The sequence below is a fragment of the Panthera onca genome, chromosome D3 (assembly GCF_046562875.1).
Source record: "Panthera onca isolate mPanOnc1 chromosome D3, mPanOnc1 haplotype 2, whole genome shotgun sequence".
In the NCBI taxonomy this organism is placed as follows: domain Eukaryota; kingdom Metazoa; phylum Chordata; class Mammalia; order Carnivora; family Felidae; genus Panthera; species Panthera onca.
In genome coordinates this window covers 69,442,533-69,454,990 of record NC_138350.1, presented here as the reverse complement: position 1 = coordinate 69,454,990, position 12,458 = coordinate 69,442,533, and positions in this window count along the sequence as shown.

The following is a 12,458-nucleotide window of genomic DNA, read 5'->3' as shown; positions in this document are numbered from 1 at the left end:
AGGCCAGAAGGAAGGGAACAGGTAAGGTGTGGGGAGCTCTGCCTTTGGAAACAGAGGCTGGAAGCCCCTTCAGTCTATGACCTTTTGAATTCTATAAACTATACGTTGTTTATTTATAGTGAACTAATGTTTCCTGTGCCATGGGAGTCACTATAAAACCCTTCCTCGGGGGGTGCCTGGTGGTTCGGTTGGTTAAGCGACCGATTTCAGCTCACGTCACGATCTCACAGTCTGTGGGTTCGAGCCCCACATCAGGCTCTGTGTTGACAGCTTGGAGCCTGGAGCCTGCTTCGGATTCTGCATCTCCCTTTCTCTCTACCCCTCCCCTGCTACATTCTGTCTCTCTCTCTCTCAAAAGAAAAAAAAAGAACCAGAAACGTTAAAAAAAATTAAAAACAAAAACCAAAAAACCCTACCTAGGAAACCGGATTCAGTTTTCTTTGAACCCTGGGATGAAGAGGGGACACGTGGCTTCATCTCTGGAGTTTGCAGCAACGATGGAAGGAGATTCCAGCATCGGAGTTGGCTCAGAAAAGAAAGAGCCTTGGGGGCTGGGTAGTAGAAAGGTCTGTGAGGCTTCCTGACCTGGGAGGTAGGTATGTTTAGCAAGCATTGAGAAACCATGAGGAAAAGCATACTTGGTGTGTGAAGAGGTGAAGGGTTCCATTATGGACAACTTGAGTTTGAGGTGCTGGCTCTGTGAGGCCAGTCTAGTCTTGGGGGCGGGGGGGGGGGGGGCAGACCTGGACTGTTGGGCTCAGTGGTTGAAATCAAGCTAGGGACAAAGGAAAATAAGCGCGGAGTTGGGAGGGGAAGTCTGAGTGTGTGAATGACATGACCTCTAATCCAATCAGAGACAGAGGGTTTGCCCAACGCCCTTGCTGACTCAGGCTAAGTTGATTTGTCAAGATGGTGTCCTGGGTTAGGGAGGAATAGCCTGGCATCCCGAGCACTGGCATAGGTTTCCTTGAAGAAGAAATGCTTTGGCTGAACAAGATGTTCCAGTGATTTAGTTGTAGGAACAAATCTCCACATTTGCAGTGGAGAAAAGCTTCATGTCAGTCAGTTGATTGCTCTCAGAGAGATAGTGCTTACATTCTAGGGAAGGAATTAATCTGTCTTGTTAGAGTTTAAGCTTGCCTGTGGCCGTTGCATATGCCTACCTCTGACTTCTCTAAGGGTAGCAAATACTCATTCAGAAAGTGGACTTGAAAGCAACAGGTAAGGGAAGAGGCAAAGCCAGCCTATGAAGTATCACCCATAAAGATAACATGTTCCCAGGCACCCCACCCCTCACCCCCTTCCCTGCCACTCCTTACTTGTTTAGACATAATCCCTTTCGTTGATGGGTTGGCTTTTAATTCAGGTTACTCTTCTTTCCTGCTTCCTCCCGTTCTCTTGAAAACTCCCTTAAAGGTCTTTTCTATGCAGGAAGGCCTCTCCTGTATGCAATAGACTTCTTTTTTCTCCTTCCGTTGCTTCATTCTTCCCTCAATTTACCAAAAATCTGTTTCCTGCAGAATACTCTGCTAAATGCATTTGGCTTTACGTGAACGTTTAAAGACATAATTCTTGACACCAAGGACTTTGCAGTCAAATAAAGGAAACGAGATTTTCACATAGTTTACCCTACCACAAATGTGGAAGAAACTGGAAAGTACCATAATATATGGTGGAACAATATGGAGGAAGTTCAAAAGATTGCTTCTGCAGTAGAGATGGGGAAGACTTCCTGGAGGAGGGGGCATTTGCATCGAGTCTTGGAAAGTGGAGACAATTTAAAATAAAATGGAGCATTTTATTTGTATTATGTCAAATGTATACACTTAACAACGATCCTGTTTCTCAGTCTCATTTCAGAGGACATAAATCACGGGAAAGGAATTTGTAAAAGGAAAGCTAGTGGTAAATAAGCAGACCACAGCGGGGCGCTTGGGTGGCTCAGTCAGTTGAGCGTCCGACTTCAGCTCAGGTCATGATCTCACGGACCGTGAGTTCGAGCCCCGCGTAGGGCTCTGGGCTGATGGCTCAGAGCCTGGAGCCTGCTTCCAGTTCTGTGTCTCCCTCTCTCTCTGCCCCTCCCCCGTTCATGCTCTGTCTCTCTCTGTCTCAAAAATAAACAAACGTTAAAAAAAAAATTTTTAAATAAGCAGACCACAAAGAACTGCCCAGTTGTCAGCTGTCTGTTTAGATAACTGTCTGGTGGTGGTATAATAGAAAGAATATAAATATCACTCTGAGGGATGGATGGATGGACCCAATTACCCTTACTTTTATTTAATATACCTTCCAAAGCTGAAATTTTAGATTTTGTCATACTTATGGATGATAAAATGGTGGATTTACTCCTATCCCTATGGTGCAGAGGAGGAAGCTGGATTCATTACAACCGAGGTCACACAGAGGAATGAAAGTGGTAAGTCTGGATGACAACAGATAATCAATCCGTGACAAAGTTTTCACTGCCTGTGATGGAACGAGAAAAATAAGGAGGCTGTGATGAATTTTTTAATAAACTGAACGTATTAAGCACAAGGATTATCTTTTCTCCAGAGATTAAATTCCTGGTCTTAAAATGGCTTGTTAAAATGACGTGATGGTGATAGTTGGAAGGATGGGGGTATTAAGAATAAAAAACTCCTTCCTTGTCAAAATAAAAGGCTTCTAACCTTATGACGATTCCACAGAAACACACTGGAGACACGGGAATTTTACTGGCCTAGGAAATCTTAAAACTAAATGCTCAAACTGATAACCTTGCTGCTTTAAGGAGCAGAAGGTGGTTTTTTTGTTGTTGTTGTTGTTTGTTTTGTATACAGAATAAAATAAGAATGGAAAGGAACACAGAGATCATCTCCTTTGTACAAGCTCCTCATTTTACACATGAGGAATCTGCAGCCCAGAAACATCAAGCAGTTTGCCCAAAGTCACTTGTCCTTGTATTTTTATATTTTCAAGTAGCCCTATTTATAGTGTTTCTGATTTGTAAGTGCTTATGATAAAAAAAAAAAAAAAAGTCAATGAGCTCTTATCAGACAGGGTATTTATAATAATCTCAAATTACATATAGTAAATTTTAGGAAATTTTTGACACTGATTCCTCTGAGTCTCTGCTACTATTTATAAGTACTCATGAAATAATTGTGTTTTATTGTTCTGCACTCAAGAAGGATCTTGAGAGCTTATAAGACTAGGCAAAGCATTGACCTGTCAAAATGCCCTCCCCGTGCTTTCTCACCTGTAGAAAAGCAAAGCATTCATGCCACTCATTAACTACTCTGCCCTCATAATTATTACACAAAGGGCGATATGACCTGCCCCATGGGCTTCAAAGTTTGTTGTTTCATTTGGTTGGAATTTACTCACTGCCCACTCTGTGTTACACACAGTGCCAGTTTACAATGGGGATCAGTAAGACCATTCTTGTCATCCAGGAGGTGAAAATCTAATGGAGGAGTCTCAGTAGCAGATTATAGATGATGTGGGAGGTTCCAGAGGCTGCCATTCTATGTGTTTGCACTGAGGAATGTGACTCCATGAAGATGACATTTCAGGGACATCTGTCAAAGGTGTACAAAGCAGATGCGATGGAGAGGACCCAAGAGTAAGGGTTGTCATAATCAGCATGTGATTACTGAACACCTGCCCTGGCTAAGCACAGAAGAAGGGAGGACGTGAGACTTTTCAAGGAAATGGTGTCTAGAAATTGATGACTTCTGGGATAAGGGAGACAAAGAAGAAGTAAGTCAAAGATGCCCCAAGTTTTGGAATTTTGAGTGCCTGAGAAACTGGTGACAGCATTAGACAAGGCAGGAGTTGGGAAGGAAGCTTCTACCTTGAGGGTAGAGGGGAGGAAACTCTTTGGGTCCCAGTATTGCTTGCTTCTTCTTAATGTGAATGTGTCTGTACTTTCAGGATTCTGTATGTCAGTGAATTCTTCCGCTAGGCAATGCATGATGTTAACAGTAGCCTCTTATCTTATTTTGTTAGTAATAGATCATTACATCATAGAGAAGCAAAATAATCTGTTGTAAATTCTGCATTATTCTTTTTTGACTGCCTCCATCAGGAATAGACAAGGTGTGCATTTGTTTTGGCTAGTGGGAGAGACATACAGCCTGAGTGGAGGCAGAAACCTTTGCAGCATCCCTGTCTTCTTCTAGAATGAGGGTAGTTCATGTCTCTAGTTCTATTCTTGGACATGAACAGCTGGAAATTTGGGTGAGGACTGCCTCGTCAAGCCGGAAGCCACATGAATTGGAACAGACCTCTAACAACAACTTTGACCGTGCTCTGACTTTTGACTGAAGAGGTATTGGGCCTGTTCCCAGATTTTAGGCCTGGAATATCAACACCCTGCAAAGTAAAGCCAAAATGTGACTGTACTTCTGTCTCACCAGCAGGTATTTGACCCTGATAATCGGGCTACATTCAGGCTTTAAACCATAGGCAATTCCTCGTTCACTATGCAATTCTATAACTCTTTGATGTATCTTCAGTGTTCTAATATAAAGAGAGGACGAACAGTATATACCTGCATTTATGACAATGCAGAATATATTGTTCCTAATTTTTGAGGCCCTTAAACCTAGTAAACAAGGTTCCACAAAAAATACATTAGCTAAGCTGAAAGGTATTTGCTTTCACTTTTACCAGCATCTACCCCACTGCACTGAGCTGTGAACAGTGTTTTCAATATATTGTAACTTTTGTCTCCTATAATGCTTTCTTTTATGGGAAACCCTACCCCCAGGGAATAACTCTACGAATTTGTTTTGTCTATTTTATAAAACAGTGGTATACTGGATGGGTATCTTCAAACTGCACAGTGATAATGCTTGAAATTTATGGGGTGAGAAGTTTGAAGGTAGCTGCTGAACCCTGCTTGAAGTCACCGTAGGAAAAGTGAATGTCAGTAAAAAGTAAATGTCAAAAGCAACCAGCAACTTAGGGACCCACGTAACTAGAAGAGAACCCCCACCTCTTTATGTTTTTGTTTTTCAACCCAAGAACCGCATAACCCATGACATAATTTGTCTTGACATTTCACGTTGCTTTTCTAAATAGTGTGTCAAAACAAATTGGTTTGTCTCTTCCAAGTTGGGGATATTGTAGAATCATTTCGGAACAATTAATACTGTAGTTATTTGGGGACATTCATGTTAGGAGCTAAACCTTCGGTATGTAGGTGAAAAGCTAATGTTTTTGACTTGGATAGGATCTTTACTCTCTGAGAAGGACATTCTGCACCTAGTACTTATGGGTAATAAACAGGATGCTAACTTACAAAGTAACATGCTGATAAACTAGAGTGGAAGAAGCAAATATCTAGCACCACGAGATTTACTGACAGGTGGAAAAATTCTTGGGACTACTATTTTGGCACTTAAAAAATTAGTATAATGGAGGGGTAGCTGGGAGGCTCAGTTGGTTAAGCATCTGACTTGACACTCAGGTCATGATCTCCCAGTTTGTGAGTTTCAGCCCTGCGTCAGGCTTTGTGCTGACAGCTCAGAGCCTGGAGCCTGCTTCAGATTCTGTGTCTCCTTCTCTCTCTGCCACTCCCCTGCTCACACTCTGTCTCTTTTCTCTCTCAAAAATAAATAAACATTATAAAAAAATTTTTAATTAGTATAACTTAGCAAGTGACTGTCTAGCAGTATCTCAAATTCCTACCTGGAGGAAGCCCTTTGGTTTTTCTCAGCTAGCTTCTAGCTTTGGACTAATCTCTGGGTCTCAATTTTCTTAATTATGAATAGAACTTTAGATCTTCCCTCTGCTGGAGAGTGGGAAGTGACTGTTAATGGTATGGGATGTCTTTTGGGGGTAATGAAAACGTTCTAAATTTGATTTTGGTGATGGCTTAGACTGTATTTAGAGATAGGACCTTTTTAAAAAATATAATTTCTTATCATGTTGGCTTTTTAAAAATTTTTTAATATTTATTTATTTTTGAGAGAGAGAGAGAGGAGAGACACAGTGTGAGCAGGGGAGGGGCAGAGAGAATCTGTGGTACCTTGTTATGTATTGCAGCCTGCAATGGTCACTTTGATGTATCAAGTTCGTTGACCACAACACCCTTATATTTGGTTAAACATTATTTTGAACATTCCTGCGAAGGTGTTTTTTGGATAAGATTGCGCTCATATCAGTAGACTTTGAGTACCCTCCCTAATGTGAGTGGGCCTCATCCAATCAAGAGAAGGCTTGAGTATGACAAAGCCTGACCTCCCCACCCACGGAGGGAGAAGGAATTCTGCCAGACGACTGCCTTTTGGTTGTAATTCTTCCCTGGGTCTCCAGCCTGCTTGCCCACTCTGCAGATTTTCCACCTGCCCCTCCACGATCATGTACGCCAATTCCCTAAACTTAATCAATAAATCAGTCTCTCTGTCTCTCTCTCCTTCCTCTCCTCCACTCTTCACACGCACGCGCGCGCGCACACACACACACACACACACGCACACTGTTGTTTCTTTGGAGAATCCTAACTAATACATTGCCCTAGCAAACTCGTACCATATGTTTATTGTATCTCAATAAGGCTATTAAAAAAAACTTAGAAGGCTACATCCAAAATATTAAGAATTATTTGGTGGTAGGATTTGGAGTGTTTTAGGTTTATTTTTTGTTTAGCTTATTCGGACCTGTGATTTTTTTGTGACCATGTTGTAGAGGCCACTTTTAGGCAACAGGCTTGAGTAATGGAAACTTGAGCAAGGTGGTAGGGGCCATAGTGATCACCGTGCTGAATGCAAATAGACTCATTAAGCTACCCACCTTGAAATAGCCATAGGCCCTAACTAACCAGAGGGCTACTTACGATTAGGCGCAGTTTCCAAAAAAGAGAAAATTTCATACATTCCTATACTTCCCTCATCCTGCCCGATAACTGTGGCCCCTCACCCCTGCCTCCCTGCAGACAGTCTCTCCTTAGCTGTCCTGTCGAGGCTGTCCTGTCTGCTGCTCCCTTGCAGTGTATTCAATTAACTTTTATCTCTTCTGTTCTGCCTTGGGTGAATTCTTTCACTGCCTGCACCGCAGGCCCCCATACAATCGGAGCCCCCCCCCCCCCCCCACATATTATGTGTATAATAATTTAAGAAAAGATTTCCATTAAGAAGAATGTTTAGAAGTAAGGTTAGGGGCATCTGGGTGGCTCAGTTGGTTAAGCTCCCAACTTCGACTCAGGTCATGGTCTGGCAGTCCGTGAATTTGAGCCCTGCATCCGGCTCTGTGCTGACAGCTCAGAGCCTGAAACCTGCTTCGGATTCTGTGTCTCCCTCTCTCTCTGCCTCTCTGTCACTCATGTTCTCTCTCTCTCTCAAAAATAAATAAACATTTAAAATTTTTTGAAAAAAAAGAAGCAAGGTTAGATAACACAGAACCCTGAGAACATAAGGATATGGTGGGATGCATCATAATACCACTTATTATGAAGACTTGGATAAGAGCAAATCAAATTACATCTACTACAGTGAGAAAACCTCAGCATACAACAGAGTTAGCTTGCAATACAGCTGCTAAGGTTGCTCCCTGGAGTATGAGTAATAAAGGAATTGTATTTTTCCTACCAACTCTCTTTTTCTGTCTCTTTCGGTTATTCTTTCAATCAGCTAGCAAGCCTTTACTGACGACCGTGTCCAAGGAGTGCATGAAAAACCAGAGATTGAAAACAAACAAAATAGACTCATTTTGCACTACTGTGGAGGAGACGACATGGTACAATGTGATAAGGGCTTCAATGGGGTTGGAGTCTGTGCACATGGGAGGGGCTGCTGGCTCCAGAGAGATGGGGACGAGATGAGGCCTTTCAATGTTAATAATTATTATTATTTTTTAATACTTATTTATTTTTGAGAGAGAGAGAGAATGGAGGAGGGGCAGAGAGAAGGAGACACAGAATCCAAATCAGGCTCCAGGCTCTGAGCTATCAGATCAGAGCCTGACGCAGGGCTCGAACTCACGAACCGTGAGATCATGATCCCAGCCGAAGTCAGAGGCTTAACCGACTGAGCCACCCAGGCTCCCCTAAGGTTAATTATTCTTATTCCATTTTTTCGTTGAATGAATGCAGGTCTGATGAGGTTAAATAATTTGCCCACATCTCTCAGGAAGGAGAAGAAAGGGATATGAAGTCCATGTTCTTTCCACTGTGCAATGTTCTGTGCCTCTAATGCATTGTCATGTGGGCAAGGAACAAAGTAGAATACATTGGAATACAATCAATTTGTTTTTTACTTTGAAGGACCCAGCTTTATACATTTTAATGAGTCTCAGTCTTACTTACCCTGTCCTCCTCTTCCATCAATTCTCATAATTGCTAATAATGGGAACAACAGTTAACATATATTGTTTCCTATGTGTCAGATGTTATCGTCAGTGCTTAGCATAGGTTCTCTTAATCACTCTGCATTACAGCCTGATGAAGCGGGCTGTGGTATTGTCCCTATTTAATAGAGGAACTGAGGCTTTGATGTTAAGTGGCAAAGCTGGGATGTGATCCCAGATCTGATTCTAAGGACAAGTTTTTTTTTTTGTTTTTTTTTTTTTTTTTAAAGTTTATTTTTTGGGACAGAGAGAGACAGAGCATGAACGGGGGAGGGGCAGAGAGAGGGAGACACAGAATCGGAAACAGGCTCCAGGCTCCGAGCCATCAGCCCAGAGCCTGACGCGGGGCTCGAACTCACAGACCGCGAGATCGTGACCTGGCTGAAGTCGGACGCTTAACCGACTGCGCCACCCAGGCGCCCCTCTAAGGACAAGTTTTTAACCGTTTTCATGCAGTCCTCAAAACCAGACAACTGACAGCTTAAAAACTCCTTGCCAGTTGCCAAATTTTTGAATTAGAAGAAAATCCTGGAATGTAATTGATCTTCCAGATCACATAGGAATGATGGAGAATTTGTCTTCAGTTTCTGAAGAGGAGCTCCTGAAGGGAGTTTCAGTGATTCTATTTCATCTAGAATATTATTGTGTTGCTGTATTCATCACTGGTCCATACTGAGGTTCTGGACTCTGGGTTGCTCTAAGAGACAGACATTGCTCTGCTATGGTGTTTGGATTTGGGACCAAGGGGACCAAAACGGACCCTTCTGCAGATTCTTTCCGGGCAGCAGCTCGGGGGTTCCACTCCACAGAAGCCACCGCTGCTCTCACTCTCTGCTCTCTTCCCTTGAAGGCCTGGACTCTCTATGAAACAAACCAGGCAAGATCCACAAGTAGCCTCTGGAGGGAATTTGTAAGGGATGGAAGAAAAGACAAGCTGCACTTCCTTGGACAGTTCTGCCCTGGCTGCCTGTTGACTGGGATGCTCTTTTCCTGACTCAAGATGGAAGTGAGCTCATGTGAGAGGGAGGCACAGAGGTCCCTGTGGCTCTGGGGGCGTGGAGAAGTCAAGGCAGAGATGACTTTTGGAGTGGTGATTGCTTACTGTGAAAGCCTTCACCCCCTCACCTGTGTGCCAGGGTGCCAGAGAACTCAGGAATGCAAGCCCAGGTGGACTGGGGCTAACTGACGCAAGCTTCAGAGCTCAAGATGATATGACCTCCAGAAGCAGGGTAGGGATGCGACGAGCCCTCCAAGAAGCACTCGCACAGGCTGCAGCAGAAGCCGTGGCAGAAGCTCCTTAGAGCCCTGGTCCCTTCTGGTGGAGCATGGGTATGTACCTCTTAGAGTGGGGACAGTGAGTGAGGAAGGCACCTCCTCTCTCAACCCCCTGGTTGCTCACATGTCTATGGATCATCATGGTACCATGCCCTCTGCCATAATTTGGCGCCCTTATCTAAGGGCAGGCAGAGGACTCAGGAATCCATGGGAGGATTTATCACATGCCAGCAGGGAGATGGAAGGGTGGATGGTGCCGGGCCCAGATCTAGCAAGCTGTAGTCACCTGGGCACAGCATGGGACACTTGGGAGCTCATATTGAGCACCGAGAACTGTGATGGCTCTGGACAGTGGGGGCTTCACCCACAGAGGGACAGTGAGGATGTGGCTTCCAGGAAGACCAAAGCCTCTGGTGGGGGAGGTCACTATAACCAGAGAAGGTAAGTGCTCAGCACCCAAGGCCTGAAAAAGGAGCACTAGAGAGAGCAGCCTATGACGTCATCTGTGCCTGGGGCAAGGACACGGTGTAGACTTGCTCTAATTTGACTGTGAGAGAAGGGTTTGGACTGATAAGGATCTGAAGGCTCTGTTTGCTAATGACCCATGGCACCTCAGGCTTTCAAAAGACCTTTTTTGGCTATCATTTGGAGACTTTAGTGTCTATTTAATACAGCAGGTGGGGGTTAAACCAGATGAAAGATTATGAGGCAGTCCCAATAAATGGAATGATTTATCCCTAAAAAAGAGCATTTATGGAATCTGATTAACCTTTGAGAGTCTGCTGCATTTTCACAAAATTTAAATGAGGGTTTGCAACGGTCCATGTAGTGGACACATGGAGTCTTGGTACACATTTGTTCAGTAAATCACCAATCAGTTCAATCCAAATCCAAATCCATACAAATCAGTTCAATTCAACAAATATTTGTTAGAGGGCTAACAAGTGCCTCCATGAGGATTAGAGTCTAGTTCTTTAACTTTCTCACTGTGACACAGTAAGATAATGTATTTTATGTTGTGACTCAATACACTCAATATAGCCCCCCCAACAACTGCAACAAAAACTTGTCTTAACTGGGTGAAATGCATTCTGATATTTTCTATTATATATATGTATATATTTGTTTCTTTGCTTGTTTTGTTTTGTTGTTGTTGTTGTTGTTGTTGTTGTTGTTGTTTTCCTATCCTACTTCTTTTAAAAAAGCTGTTTAAGACCACTGAGTCGATTTTGTGACCTGTTAATGAGTCACAATCTGCAGTTTGGAAAAACATTAGTTGCTACATCAAGTTACTGAACTTCTAATTTCATTGTCATTGAGCTAAAAGTTGAGAGGGGGAATTCAGAAGCTGGTGATTATAAGAAGATGCCTCCTCACCTCCTAGTGTCACATAAAAGTGTTTGTCAGGGGAGACAAGGGGCCAACAGGCAAAAAAGTGAGTGATTTCCCAGGAAATTGGGAAATAAGATTTCTTTCCTTTGGCTATCTTCCCTTAAACTAGAGATCATGATAGGATGAACAAATCTGTCATCCTTGAAAGCAGAAGGATTTCCCCCTACTAACAAATCTTTAATTAAAAAGCTTATAACAGGGGCGCCTGTGTGGCTCCATTGGTTAGGCTTAGGCGGATGACTCATGATTTCAGCTCAGGTCCTGATCTCATGGCTCTTGAGACTGAGTCCCGTGTGGGCTTGGCCTTCTCTCTCTCCCTCTCTCTCTTTCTCCCCACTAAAATAAATAAAGTTAGAAGAAAAAAAAAGCTTATAACCTATGCAGTTTTTAACATCTGAACGAACCCCCTGAAAATACTATCAATCCAGAAAATGCTGGTTCTGGACAAGGTCTCTGATTGATGTTAATGACTCATAGTCATAGAATTTTGACTCTACCCCACCAAGAGCTGACTATTCCTGCCTTTCTCTCCTCTTCACGTCTATCATTTCTTTTATAGAACCTGTGAAATCCTCTTCTTCTACATTATTGGCTTACAAATCTGTCTCTGTCCCAGATTATACACTCTTGGTAGACAAAGATGGCTTCTCCATCTTCATATTCTCAGAATGGGGCACAAAGTAAGTGCTCTGCGTATGTTTGTGGAATGATCGTAGATGCTGGTTCAAAGTGGTTGAAAAGGTATTAATAGGGAAAAATACAGATTAGTTAATTTATTGAAGAAAAATAAGCTACAAAAAGAGACAGAGTGGACTTTCTGAAAAACAACTTGAAATTCTAAGTGATCAGGACTCAAATAAGGTCAGGATGAGGGCATGGTACAAGGATTCTTACATAAGAAGCATACACAGTACACTTACACGTTCTCATTTGGAATTTTGAATCATAGGCCTCAGATCTGTGAACAATCCCAAGCAATCATCTAATCCATCTTTCTACCTTTAAGGAATTGTGGGTTTTTTTTTAATAGATAAAGCAAACATAGCAAAAATTTGAGATTGATCCAAGTTTCATCTTAATTATTATGATGTATCTGAGAGTTCTGTAACTGATGAAAGATAATGGGCAACAAAGGACAGAGAGCAGTGCTTCACAGCCCTACAGATTACGTTTATCAAGTAGAAGGTCCATGCATCCGACCCTGTTACCAACGGCATATCCACTCCTCTCTTTACTTGTTAAAAAAAATTCTCGATGTATTTCCTGGTAGTAATGTGCCTTGGTCCCGTTGATGATTCATTATTGGCCTAATTACATAATCCATCTTTCCTTTGCCAGATACTTGATTTTCTTGCCTCTCTTGCAATTGAAAGGAAGTGTTCATGTGGCTAGTTTGGGCCAAAGAGGAAGTGTGCTGAGGGACTTCTGGTAAGGATTTTGCTTCTCCAATAAAAGAGAAA